This window comes from Pseudomyrmex gracilis, unplaced genomic scaffold (assembly GCF_002006095.1).
Source record: "Pseudomyrmex gracilis isolate BER0280 unplaced genomic scaffold, ASM200609v1 scaffold_44, whole genome shotgun sequence".
NCBI lineage: Eukaryota > Metazoa > Arthropoda > Insecta > Hymenoptera > Formicidae > Pseudomyrmex > Pseudomyrmex gracilis.
Genome location: NW_018020628.1, coordinates 64773 through 80125, shown reverse-complemented (window position 1 = coordinate 80125; position 15353 = coordinate 64773).

Genomic DNA, 15353 nt, shown 5'->3' with positions numbered 1-15353 from the left:
GAGATATGTACTCGGGGGCATCTCGGCTGAAGGCACATAGGATCTCACATACATATACATGTACCGTCTTTAAACTTTAAAAAGAACAAGGGAGCATCGTCCCGTCGAGATTTTCGTCGCAGGAGCGACGACTTTTTTTTTTCAATCGCACATGGTTCTGGAAGAGCCGCGCTTGGATTCTACCTGGTCCCCTCAAGTCAAATCTTCACAAGGTCTAACGGATTTCTCTATTTTTTTTTTGTAATTTTTATAAGGCTCTCGGATATTCGTTTTGCTTTTGATTGCACGATCGAGCACGCGAACACGACCGTTTTTATTATTTGTAATCGCACAAAAAAGAATTTAAAGTGCGTGTAATATATCTTTGTTTGTACAATTTAAGTCTTAATTGTACGACAATCAATTCATGACAATGAATCAATTATTTATCAATTTATCATCGTCTGTATGTTAAAGTTTGTTAAAATTTTCTATTTGTCACGAATTTTTCTCGCTCTTCAGGTGCAAGAATCACATATCGTATCTATCTGATGTCGAATCGCGACACAATAGCGTTGATGTATAAAAGCGCACTCTCTCTCTCTCTCTCTCTCTCTCTCTCTCTCTCTTTCTCTCCTTTTCTTCGACTGCTTGTGGGAGCGTGCCATCCAATGCCAGCTGCCACCTTCGAGACGGAAGATACGTTAAAGGCAGGTATCGATTCGAAACGTTCGCGAGCAGAATCACGTGTGCGTGCGATCATACCACGGAAATACCTTGAATCCTTAAGATCTCGTACAAAGTTTAACGTCCAGATGTTGAAAATCAGACGGTTCTTCGAAACTACCTGCATTTGCAAATCTATACCCGTCCTCAAAAATATGCGTCGGATTATGGACCACATATACCGCTAATAACGGATATTAATCAAAAGTAAGTCGTCTGGAAATAACATTTTTATAATCTTGTCCTATAAAACATTTGCGCGTATTGCAGACAACCGCTGTAATTTAGTCATCTCGAGTGTCCTTCGTGTAAACAACATGCTTCGTAATTCGTGACAGAGCGAGCTCATAAAAACGCTAAAAAGTAACGGACGCGTGTTAATACAGATTCGTACGTATCCGATTGAGAAGCAGGAAGAGGAGGAGGTGGAGAAGGAGAGGAATCTCCTCACCGTGTGGAATCGCGGCAGTCGGTTTTACGACCGCTTCTCCCCTGTATAAGATTTCCACGGCGACACCGATCTCAGGGTGAATTTATAGCGCGACTTTTACGAGCGACCTATTTCAGCCGTGTGGAAGAGATTTGGTACTGGCAAAAGCGTGTGCCAGGACGATAGCAACATTGTGTGTGTCTCGCATTTCCCATGAGCTTAGCGTTTTCTAGTCGATCCTTAGAAGAGCTGAGACTCTGTTACAAACAAACAGGCTCTCGCATTTATTCCACAATCTGAATGTACAATAATAAATTGTAATATATATCGCATATATAAAAAAAAAACTTATAACAATATTAAAATATAATTGTTGCAAAAGCGCAATATTCTATAATAATTTTTTTTTATTTGAAAATGCGATACGTTGAAATACCGATACGACGACGCAATCCGACGCAGGCAAGACAGCCTTCGAGGGGATCCGGTCGCGATGTCCTTCCTCGTCCGTAAGGCGCGCGTAGATATCAGCGTATCTCGAGACGCCGATAAATCGAGCTCGCTAGCGGCAGGAGCGTCGTGACATTAGAATAATTCGAAGGCGAAGGCGGCAGCACAGGCGCGCGAGAGTCTCCGGTAGCCTTCCATTTAATACCGACTTGCGATTCTTGCCGGTCGGATAAGTATTGGCCAACGTACGATGCGTACTTTCTTCGCGAGGTTCGCGAGATTCGAGAGAAATCGTCGATGTTGTTCCGACAATATTACGAGAAATCCACGTGGATGCCATGCGATATCATATTGTATCGCGTGAAATACGTTACGACGCGTTTGAATTTAAATCCGTGTGATTTTAGTAAATTTCGTCTCAGAGAAATCGCGTCGAGTCGCCGTCGATCGTCGCGAATGTCGACAATGTTGCGCGGCACGAGACCACCTTACGTATCGCGGTGGAATGCGAGACGTTTTGTTGTGTTCGACAGCTTAAATGTGTGTAATTTTGGCGCGCGCGAACTCGCCGGAAACGTCGTCGACTCTCGGATGCGCGCGGCGCATTCAGGTGTACGTACCGGTCACGATACGCGCGCGTCCTACATACTTCGGTCCTTAGCGTCCTCCGCGCAGTTTTTACACGCAAAGGTGGGTGGCCGAAATTAAATCGGAAATTTATATTATCGCTTGTAAATTGAATTACGGGCAAAAAAAAAATTATCTTTACAGTTTTTACTTGTTTTATGACACGACGCACACAGCAAATTGCGCGACCAAAATCAAAGCAGAAAAGATAACAATAAAAACGCAACATTATATGTATATATATATATATTATGTAATATTAATATATATACGACGGTTATAATATTATTATGAGAATCGATTACGGGGCATTTGATTTATAGCATATTTTTACGACACTGTCAAGGAACGGAATGTTATAAGTTAAAAGATCGGTTAAAAGATCGTTTAGAATCTACACACACACTACAGCAATGTTAACGGAAAGTCTAAGTCAATTAGATCCACATTTATTTAGGACTATTCTTTGGCTGCGCGTACCGTTTGCCAAGTCGTGTTTTTCGATACAATCTCTCTAATCCGCGGTACGAAGCGTGCGCGTTCGGGGCCTGCAGACCCCTCTGCGAGGTTCCAACGCCTCACCGCGGGCCAAGAATTTCAACACCGGTCGACTGGACGACGAATCGATTACGCTGAGATCCGATAAATCGCGGCACCGCGACACGAAATTCTATTATCTATCGTCGACTGACTTCGCTTGTCAAGCCCTTTCCTTTCTCTTTTTCCGTGCTCCAGCAACTGGTGAAAAATTGGGAAGCCCGAGGCCCTAAGCTAAGGTCGCGACCCTTTCGAGGGTTCTGATCGATTTATGTACTAAATGCAAGATACGTGAATATATGATTTCTTATCTGCAATCTCTAATCTTTTGAATGCAAGTGGACATACAATTAACGCGCGTACAGAAAATACAACATATAAAGTACTTCGAAACGCGCCATTTTTTTAGAAAATGCAAATAGATAAAGTGTTCGCGATGTTCTTTAAAAGTTACTTAAAAAAAAGAATTTTCTCGCTGTCAAAAGAAAGTACTTCGCATTTTGGTCTGAAAAATGGCAGTATTCCAGAGAGAGAGAGAGAGAGAGAGAGAGAGAGAGAGAGAGAGAGAGAGAGAGAGANAGAGAGAGAGAGAGAGAGAGAGAGAGAGAGAGAGAGAGAGAGAGAGAGAGAGAGAGAGAAAAAAAAAGAAGAAAGACAAAGGAAAGAGTAAAGACGAAAATCGATGAAAAGGACAAGGCGAGAATCGCGACAGAAGAGGGGTGGCGGAGATAAATGCGCCGATTATCACGGCTGGTAATGTTCTCGGAAGCATGAAGCGGCGACGCTTCTGGGTCCCGCTTCGATGTCGCCTTAGGCGACCCTCACACCGAGTTAATGATCGCACCCGCTCGCGAGAATTTGTTAACATCGTCGCTGGTGTTTTGGTGGCTACGCCGGCTCGATTAATCATCGTCCCGGGATATAATCCCGGAAAGAAAAAAAAATATATCTTCTCGCGCGCGCGCGCGCGCGCTAATCACTCACGCGATCTGTTCAACGCAACCGGATCGCGTAGACATTTTTTATCGGCGCGCCTAAAAAAGATCGCCGAACCTGTCCTCATTTAAGCAGCGTGACGAATGAAAAGTCAAAACGCGACATCGCCGATGATTCAAATTACTGTCGATTAATTATTATTTTTATTAATTTCATTATGTCAATCGAAGATTGCGAAGTGCTGACGCAGACGCGAGCCAAAGAAAATTATTCACGTTAACTCGATCGTAATTTATAATTGTTATATTTATAAAAAAAATCTCTCGTACAAAGAAAGATGTATAATGCAAGATTCACGAATTCTTATAAAACTAAAAAAAAAAAAAGTCTGAAAATTCCACCGATTCGTCATTATTCATTTTTTTCGCGAGTGAAAATTTCACGTTGAACAGCAAAATTGATTAAATCTTTAATGCAAATGAATAATCAGCTCAGCGGGGACTTGTTGTGAAGCCCGGTTAACGATGCTCGCTGAGCGTTCGCTGAGCCGAGTTAAGTCCGGTCCAGGTGCCGCCCGCTACGCCAGTCGGTGAGATGTTGCTCCTGGTGGACCTGATCGAGCTCGCTCGTGCCATTGACCGCCATTGACTCCCTCACGTATGCGACACATCGCTCGATGCGTTTCTTGGACTTGTACCCGCATGGTTCCGCGAAGGAAGCAGAATTTTCGGCACGCCGTCGAGATTCCTCGTCGCCGAACTTCGACGACACTCTGGTCTCATCGACGTTTCGATCTCGCGTCATCGATTTCGAGACGAGAAAGTGCGAGTCGGAGAGAATTTATGTGAAAAAAAAAAAAAAAATCATTCTCAGGTAAGATAAAGAAGACAGTGTCGTAAAGCGTAATACATAATTGTGGAAATAAAATAAAAAAAAAAAACAAAAGAAATAAATAAATTTACAAAATGCAAAATATTTAGCATAGCTGCAAGAAGAGAATTTGTCATATTTTGCATCGGCGGAGTACTTATTATTATTATTATCAAAAACCGGTCGAAATAAGTTTTCGTACAAACATGAAGAACTGACGAATGACCTAGATGCTTTGCTTTTGTCGCGCGGCTTTTGCCTTTCGCTGCGCGAGACAAACCTTTCAAAATGATAATCTTATCTTCAAAGCGAGCTGCATACTTCGCATAATCTCGACGGCTAACCCGCTTTTGGTCGAAATCTCGTGGACTATCGCGCCAAGGCACGTATATATATATATATATATATATATATAATGAGATACCGCAAACCGAAATTAATGGATCTAAAAAGAGCGCGGAGAGAAAGACAGAAGGATGGACAGATAGATTTAATAACTTTAAGAGACCGCGCATTACAGACACTTTAGCATTTAGACGGATCATTCGTCATTGCTCAATCGTACGATCGATCTCCAATTACGGTTTATGTGGCACCGATGATCCCGGCGATTCGGACGGTTGATCCACGGACCTCATATATTGTGATTGACTAATCGAGAAGGCGCGCTTGACGACGGCTCGGACAGTCTTTAAAAATCATAATACATCGCCGACTTAATGAAGTGATTACGTATAGGTACGTTTCTTCATTTGCGCAATGTAATATTATTTATCATCGAGTTTCTTAATTTTATTTTACAAAATGGATTTGAATCAATTGATTCTAGCATCAAATATCAGATTAAATAATTGATTGTTTTTCTCGAAAATTTTGAAACAATTAAAACAAAAAAATCAGAAACAAATCGACGATGCAAAATTTCGGCAGTTTTACGATGTGCCAAAAGCAGCGACTTCCGGAAACAGCCGACGCAGCCACACACATTGTCTTTCGCGCCCGGTCGCTTGCTCGTGCGTGGGCGTAACGAAAGTTCAGAGCGGCTATATCACAGCCGCGGGACGCTTTAAATATATGCCGTCGCGTAACCCATAAACTTGCGCGGCTATAAGCCTGTGAGCCGAATTCGCCGAAACAAAACGCAGAACCTGCTCTCGCGAGCGTGTGCACGTGCCACATGCGCTCGCACGAGTTGTCCGCGATTCAATTTGCGTCGAAAGCGAAATTCGCACGTTTTCGCCCGCGTTTCCAGCATTTCAAGCGTTTCCGCAACGTTCCCACAATTAATATATTTATTTACTGCCGCCTGTGAATCGAGAGAACTGGCGCTCGTTAAAAGCGGGCGACATTCGCTTAAAGCGTCGGCAAAAGAGAGCCGAGCGCGCTCGAACGAGCTTGGCGACACGAGCGCACTTAAGTAGTCTCGATTGCTCCAAATTTGGTCATTATACTTAGCGCAATTCCCTGCTTCGTCCCGCGCGCGCCCGCACAGCCGATTTATCTCTAATCCGCCTCTTAGGCGCGCGCCACGCGGGAAACATAAATCTTATATCGGCGGCTTACATCTCGGCGGCGCGGCGGCGCGCGCGACGCGTGTCGTAAGATCCCGCTCTCGCGCGCGACCGTGGATGGAGAGCAGGTTTTTCTCGCCCTCCTGAAATCGCAGTCGCGATCTCCCGATTTCGCTCGGAATAATATCGAGCCGACTTTTCGCCGGCCGACATAGAGAGGCGAGAGACCGCTAAATTGACTTTCTAGGAGGCGTTGTCGCGCGATAAGAGAGAACCGCGATCGGTAATTGGCGGCTTCGCGCGAAAAATTACCTCACGACCTGTGTGCGCGAACACCCCTGTTCCGTCGAGAAAACGAGAGAAAAAGGAAGTCACCGAGCGAGCGAGATCAATAACGAGATACTCGTAATGCATTGCGTAAGAAAATCAATGGATGAAAAAAACAAAACAAAACAAACAAAAAAACTGCGCGCAACCTGAATTACTTCACAGAAGAAGTTAACACGTCAGGCAAAATACTTACATCATAACTAAAATTAGATGAGACAGATATTGCACAAACACAAAATTGACACGTAATGTCATTGACGTCAAGAATGAGGGCACGAGTTTCTTCGTGACCGCGAAGGCCTTAATACAGACCCCCCGTTTTTCTCTCTCGCTTTCGAGCCTTTCTTCCCCCGTTCGCGATTAGAAAATCTCATTATCCGCATTTCTTTTCTTTAATCCTTCTTCTGTTGCTCGCAATAAGTTGCTTAATAATAATGGCGTGCAGATAATGATCTACGCCATTATGAGATTTCCACGATACTGTTTCACTGCTCACGATATGTGTTTCACTGTTTTTCACTGTTATCACATTCGCGTTCTACATTCCACAGGCAAACGTGAGAAGAGATGAATCTGAACAAAATACTAAATTTTTTTTACATAAAAAACACTACGTGCGCATAAAAATTTGTAACAAATATCTGTGTCTAGAATAGCAAAGAAAAACAAAATAGTTTTATGTTTGTTGATCAATTTATCTCTTTTCCCGATAGTGAGTAAGCCTTCTTACATGACTACGCATTATAAAACGGTAGACGCAGTCTGTCGATACCTTGCGAAACGCAATGCACGGTGACACATCAACGTGCGGCGACCTGCTCACGCCTATGCACTAACGAGCGCATAGCTGCGATGTGTGAATACGCGATGCCTACTCGCAAGTTAGCAGAGTCGATGGACTTTCATGTGCGGATTTCTCTCTGATCATTTTCAAAAAAGTCAATATTTTACGAAAAATGTGTGTCTATCGAAAAATATAAACCTATCAAGTATAAACCTGTTTCACACTGACATTTTGCGATAATTTTGAGAAAATACTATGTATTCCTGTGTGAGAAATACATAGTAATTAAATTACCTGATACGTCCATTGCATTAATATTTTTGCACTCTCTCTCTCTCTCTCTCAACTACCTTTTTCAAAAAAGAAAAATAGTACTGGCGCGTTTAATGAGGAACATCCACTCGTACTTGCGTATAAATCAGCGTGTGTATGCGCGTTACGCGTATTCAGCGCGATTCTAATCGCACAGCGATATGGTGATTGCGCGCTCATTCACCGGCGGGAAACAAAGTGGGCGCATCTTAATGGATTACACTTGTAGGCATCGTCTACTGCGAGTCCATGGGCCCCCCTATATTGCCAATTATAGTGTACGCCCGGTGTGTAAATATCATGTTTTATTGTCGGATCCTGGCGCGCGAGAATCGGCATCGGGGCGCGGTATTGGTCACAGATGGGTGCCTCTTAGCGTTTCTTTCTCGATGCTACACGCTATGAGAGAAGTACACATTCGAACATTTTGTGCGCTGACATGCGGTCGTGGACCACCTTCGAGAATATCGAGAAACTCGGGAAAGCTACGATCGACAGCCCGGTGTATCTCTTCAAGGCATTTTTCATCTCTTTTTCTCTTCTTTAATTTTTTTTTTTTTTTTTTACAAGGAAATCATGATTGGATGTTTGTTTAATCCGCGACGTGTTATGCAACATATAAGATATGACACGTAAAACAGAGGAGAAACGAGTCTTTTTTCTTAAATAAAGTTAAATTTCATTAATTGGAATATAAGTTAATATTAAAATATTTTTAAGAATTTAGTATATATTTATATACACGTTTTTGTAAAGACTAATAATAAAATTACATCTTCGGACTTTGTATTTCCGATTAACAACGTCTAAAAACTCGTCCGAGAATTTACAAATTTTCAATATCTCTCGCGGAGAAATTGCGCTTATCGACAGTCGTTGTGAATGGTCCATTGTGTGTCGTCCGCACGCGAGACGCGGAATTTTTCGCCGATCGCTCTCTCGCGAGAGAGCGCGCAGCCGCCCTCGATAAGCAGCGGCACGAATAAATTAACGTGGCAGTTAAACGTATCCAGGCGGCGGGCGCGTATAATCGCGCGTGTGTCGCAACGCGCCCATTGTGCGTGGCGCAAGAACCGGCTTCGAGCGCGTCCCCCAGCCTGCGATCGCGCGCTGCACCGCGCCGAAGGAAGTCCCGCTTCGTGTCTTTGCACCCTCGAAAGGGTGGGAAGTTCGTGACTTTTGCGCCTAGACGCATCGTCGACGGAGAAGTGCATCGAAGGCGAAGCGTGCGTATATAAGCGCAAGGTGAGAGGAGGGCAGACACACCGGTGGACTTAATGAAATCGTAGGTGTTGAGTCGGAAGATCGATGTTGTGCGATTCAAACAGATAGAACGCGCGGGCAGCGGAATATAAATTGTTTCAAACCGCAAAATCGTTGAAAGAATTAGTTGCTAAGTGTAAAATTTTCATGAAACCATTGAACAATTTTTGTATTTTATATCATTGTTCGTTGCATTTCGTGTAATTTCAAACACTTGCTAAATTTTTTGTACAGAATCCAAGAGATTTTTTTACGCGCGACTTTGTACAATATCAGCGAGATTACGCGCTTGATTTCAGTAACAATTCAGTAACTATTTACGTCGTATTTATTGTATCTACAATCTGAATACTGACGCAATATCGCTTCTATTCTGGAGTCGACCTAGAGTCGTTATTGGTCGTCGTCGACCCTTTTGTACCTTTCGTGCCACGATCCGGCGAGACGTCTATCGTTACGTCTCCCCGGAGTGTATTGTTCGATAATGCAACGCGCGCGCCGCTTAAATCTAGACGCGGCGCTCCGTCCCGATTTCAAGGGAGACACATTCCCAGACGGTCGGTGGTCTTGGCGCCCGCCTATCACATCGGTCAGCAAAGCGTGGCGAGTAACTTATCGGACACAAAACTGCACGGTGCTATACGCTCGCATGCGTCTCGAGCGACTCGAGCTCGTGTCGTCGACGCTACGCAAAAGAGGGAACGGACACCCTCGGTCACACACCCGAGCTCGGTGCTGATAGCGTCTACGAGTCGGAGAAACCGCGGGGTTGCTGCTGGCTATTCTTTTTCGAGATTTGCGACACACAAAGTCGGGCGAAGATAGGCGTTGATACGCATGCGCGGCGGTTACGCTGCGTGAACATCGCGGAGCGCAAAAATCTCGACGCGCGCAGTCATTGAAACGTGCTTGAGACTGCGAGCGCGCGCGCCTTCCTTCCATGTACCGTTTTGCTCCGAAATGTGCAGCATACGCAACTGCAGACTGTACTTTGTCCACCATGATTAATGGTTACGCCGATGTTGCTCCTTAAATATTCAGTTTCTCTCTCGACTGAGAGTCTATTGCGTTTGCAACAAGTTTAAAGTAATAAAAATGTTGCATACGAGAAAACACATTCTTAATAAATTCTTTTGAAGTGACAATTGATTTGCAAATTGTTATGCAAAATTGATCTGTGAGTTAATTCTTGAGCGGATTATTTTAAAAATGTCGTTCTTCAACAGGTACACGCGACACAAAAGAATTTATACGCTTCCGCCTGCCTAAAGCGTTGACGACAAAGAAACGATCAATGAACGTGTCGAAGGAACGGCTCAATTCTCGCGCGATTCACGCGATAACATTGCGAAATGTCCGAGGCGCATGCCCCGTAAAGGTTTCGTTGCTGGCAGCATTTTTCATTGCCCATCGGGCGACGCAGCGACGGGCATGTCGGGTCAGCGCGGAGAGGCTTTTTAAGGAGCGTTTTATTTTCGTACTGGACGCGACCACCGTTAATCCCGACCTTCTTACCTCGGCGATGATCCGTCCGATAAATTCCATGAGGCTCGCGCTCGAGCTGTTACTACCATCGTTCGAAGTTGTCGGGCATTTATTCCCGCTCGAGTACGCTTTTGACCCGGCCAACGAGAGCCATCTCTCTCACTCACAACGACCATTGATCGCGATGATATTGCGTAGGCGCGTATCAAAATTAAACTCCGACGGTGGTCGCGAAAGAATTCAGAGTGACTGCGATTGCTGATCGTCGAGATGGAAACGAAGCTCAAATAAACGAATCGCATTAACTGTCTCGCAAACTGATACCGTATACTATCTTGTTTCGATGAAAAATATCAAATCAAATAACTTTCGAAACTACAATATTATTAATGATTCGTGGATTGATTAATAGCACGTGTGACGGACCTAATTACGAAATTACGCGTCTGTCATAGAGTAAAACAAAAAAATAAATAAATAAATAAATTCTTCTGCTGATCTACAATCGCAAGATTGAAATTTTATTTATCTCGCGTGATACTATTTATTTATTGTATTGTTTTACTCCGATTTCACATGGCATTGTTTCTTTATTATTAATTACATATACACATATATGCATCGCATTTTGATATTTTATTTTCACGTATCACAGATAGAAATTGAAAAAAAAAAATAAAAATAAAAATTATATAAAGATAATAGAAAGCACGGAGTAAGTACATGTAAATTGTTCTAATGATAACACAGTGATTTTATCCGGCATTAGCCTTCCATGATTCGATGCGGAAGATTACCGCGTGCGATAGTACTCGCGTACTGACTTTATAATCCGCCGTCGGCGGAAACGAAAGGCGCGAAGTGAGAGAAAGAAACGGGGAGTTCGCGCCGCGCGGCGGAGTTGTCCCCGCCCTCGATACGAATAATTTATCAATTACTCGCCCCGGTGATTAATCGTCTCAGCGGGTACACTCCATAACACGAGGGAGGAAGAGAACAGAGAATTGCCGAGATTGGCGATGCGCGGTAGATAGGTCATGCAGGCACTTCAATTATTTATTATCGAGCCGCAAGAGGTTGATGCGCGCATGCACTAATATGCAATGGCATAATGTTGATTAATGTTCTTTTGATACTTCCTTAATGCATCTGACAACAATGCGCGCGAATAAATTAACTTTTCTGCGAATATGTAAAACAAAAAAAAAAAAAACAAAAAAAAAATACTAGATTAGATTCCTAATGAAAGTTTCCGACAATGCAAATCGAGAAAAACGAAAAAAAATTCACGTATTTTCCTCCGCGCGCGACTTCCGCATCTGCATACTTCTCGAATTTCACAATCGCTCTTGAGATAGATCCCCGCAGGAGCACGAGAGCGTACAAGATGGATATTCTCATCCCGAAACAAATATCCCCGGTACCTTCGGTCAAGACCGAAGCCGTCGAAGGCAGGCCCATAGATTTAATCGCACAACGCTGTTATCCGTTTCTCTAGCGGACCTATCGTGCCGGTAGATCGTCGGACGTCGATCCACGACACACACAGATCGCGCATACTTACGTCCGATCCCGGCGTCGTTCAACATCTTTTATCGGTTCACTGCGCGCCCCCGTGACACCCGAAAATGACACTCTTCCCAATTTGCTCCCGATTCCGGGAGCGCAAAATTGTTTCCACAAATCTTTCCCGTCAATCGTTTTTACGTAATCAGATGTAATTAGAAAGTAGCGCAAATAAAATATTTCGCGCGCGCGAGTCTCGAATTGACTAGCTTTCTCCTTTTGTGGTGTGCTTCATGTCATCGATCGCGTTATACGCGATCTAGTCTTAAATTCCTCTCGACGTCTTATAACAAGCGTCAGTATGCAAAGTAGAGATACGAGGGCGAGGTAAAAGACGACGAGCGAGCCCGAGTAGGAAGAAGGGACTGCGCGGACGGATAACACACCGCGCGGTTAAATCTATGGCCTGACAAGATGCAACACGCGATGCTATATGAACCTGCCGCGCGTTCCTTGTACTTCCGTGCTCTATGCCGAAGTGCATCTCGAGAAAGTTAAATTATCATGTATGAAAAAAAATAAACTAATTACATTCCATCATTCACATACGCGCGTATACAAATCTCTCGCACGATCAACGAAATGATTTCAACAGAACGCGTTGTAATTGTATTGCATATGGTACAGAGACGGAGTAGATATATGCGGCAATTTTTTTGAACACGAGTTTATAATATCGTCGTTATCAAATATTATAGCTTCTCAAAAGTACGACTAATATTTCACCAAAGGCTTCGACGAAATTCTTTTTGAATTCCACTGAAACGTACGACGTACGGCGTGTACAGGATATCAATGGACATTGCACGAACATCTCACAAGCGGAAACACGCGCAGACGATACCGTCCACTCGGCAGGCTTTATCTCGAAGAATGATGACGATCCGAGCGTGGCGGCATGCTGTTCCCTTAATTCCGGGCGTGCTCCAGGTTGCGTGTTGCGTGCAGCGCGTGCCTCGGGCGCGGGTGTGCCCTCTCGACGCGTTAACGCACACGCACGCACGCACGCACGCGCCGTTCCGAGGCCGAGAGGCGTGCTCGGCGCGGCGCGAGCGCGTCGATCTCTCACCCACACGCGGTTGATCCTCGCGGGCAGGAATCGTCTCTAACAGCGGCTATTGCCGCACTCTTTACGCGTCATCCACGTCGAGATATCGCGCTTAGCACGTTGCCGTAATAATTTTAAGACTCGGCCATCGCGCGCGGTGCGTGCTCGCTCGTCTGTGTTTGACGCACGTGTCCGTCAGCGCGCACGGCCCAGCGCACACGTGCATCTGACACCGATCTAATGTCGAGGATAAGTAAGTCGTGCTTTATGACCGGTACACAAACGCGAATTACAGCCGCGGCGTTTGATACACGCGGTTTGTGTCTCTCGCCGCGGGATTCCTCGACTGACAAGAATAATCGGATAATGATGAATATATATATATATATTGCACCGAGATAAAAATATTTATGTTAAGTAAAAATAATTCGACGTTCTCTTCGAGCGCGTTTCTGGCAATTTTCTTGCTGCGCGCAACAAGATGAGACTAGATTGCATCAAAAGAAATAAAAAAAAAAAAAAAAAAGACGCGGAGTGGCGAAACACGCGGAACTATTTATTACATTGTGGCAACCTGCATTAGATCGCGCGGGATGTAGAAACATCATATTTGACGTCGCTCTTAATCTGAAAATCAATTAGGCCGAAAGCTCGATGCGGCGATGTATCACTCATGCTCGTGTAATTTATATGTCTGTGGTCTCGCGGAAGCCGACCAAAATAAATCTCCTTTAAAGCCGGCGTATATACGGCATCCGTATTTATCACCGCAGGTCTTGAGAATTCATATCGATGTTCTCGGGCAGGAAATTCCAGAAGGAAAGCGCGAACCGCAATCCTCTTAGACGTATCTCTGCCTACCTACGCGAGCGCAATGCGCTCTCGCGTAACTATAACCAGTATGCGAAGATGTAAGAAACAGAAGCGAAGCGTGGAAATCTCTCTCGTGCGCGCTTGTCGTGATCGTCCAAGTGTTCTCTTTCGTCTTTCGCTCTCAATCCCTCCCCCGACTCTTCTCTTTTATTTTTTTTAAATCTATCTCTTTCAGTTCATATACCGGTAGTTACTAGTTCTATTAGTAGTCAGTTGGAGAATCTCCTTGCGCTCGCGTAAGTTGCCGCTGTTAATTCGGTTTTTTTAATCATAAGTACCGGTCTGCTACCGCTTTTCTCCCGCGATATATGTATATACATAGTTTTTTTTTTTTTTTTTTTTGAGTAAATCTCGTGTACTTCTATCAACTCTTTACCACCATCGTGTATTCTCTTTTCGTCGAGACGCAATATCCGTTTAAGTCCGATCTTTTATCTGGTGTAACGCGCATTAATATTTTTCATACAAAGATAGGGAGGAGGCAATATATAACGAGCTGTACACCTAATCGTTCGGATAAAATTCTTTATTCCGAGGATTTAACAATGATACAAACGTTTTGATCCACTATGGGATCTTCTTTCAGTTTGAGGTAAAAACTCTATTGAAGAAGATCCCATAATGGATCGAAATGTTTGTATTGTTGTTAAATCCACGGGATAAAAAAAAATTTTACCCGAAAACATCAGGTGTACATACAGCTCGTCATATTGCCCCCTTCCCCTATCTTTTTATCAAAACATATAACACGAGCACAAAATATAATTTAATATTTTTTGTTGGTATTTATTTCTCAATTTCGTAATTCTATGGCGAATGTTACGGATCGATAAAATACGCGATACACAGAGACTTTTTATATCTTCGTTTTTCACACGTGACTTCGAAGTCAGCTGTTTGTCGAAAATTAAATATATAACGTATATCAGCTAATATGACAGATTCGAGTTCACGGATGAGTCGGAGCAGCAGGAATTCTATAGTCATGTTACGGTGATGTCGGATTTTATTTTCAGCACGCGGTGCGAAATTGATGATAATTCCATGCTGCTTAATCATCTGGCGCATCCGGCGTAAGGCGTGAAGTATCTCGCGCGCGAGCTTGCAATTAAATAATCTCGCACCCCTTTCTCTCTCATGCCCGCGGCTCGCTCGTCGCTCCGCGCGCAGCGCCAAACGAGACTGTAATTGTTATAATTAAGCGCGAGGCGCATTCACTTATCGCACAATTATTCCGCCCACTTTTCCGCGTCGATACGCCGCGCGTATTGTTTGCCGTGAAAGACACGCGCGCCCAACGAATGATTAATTAACATACGTCACCTTTTTTACTTTTGGTAACCCGAGAAACTTAATATTATAAGATAACCCCCAAGGCAAGCTGGTTTTATAATTATTTCTTATCGCGAGGGTGCACTTTAATAGCGAGGCTCACGCCTCGCATCGTTATCGTTAATCGGTTGTTAACAATGATAGAATGAAAGGAAAAAGAATTACGTACGACGAAGTATGCATTTTAATGAAGTGCAGCCGTGTGCTGCAGAGCATCCTTGGTCGCTCGGATCAACGCGCAGTTTCGATCGATCGATAAATCATGCGCAGTCGCTACTCAGAACGCGTTCCCCC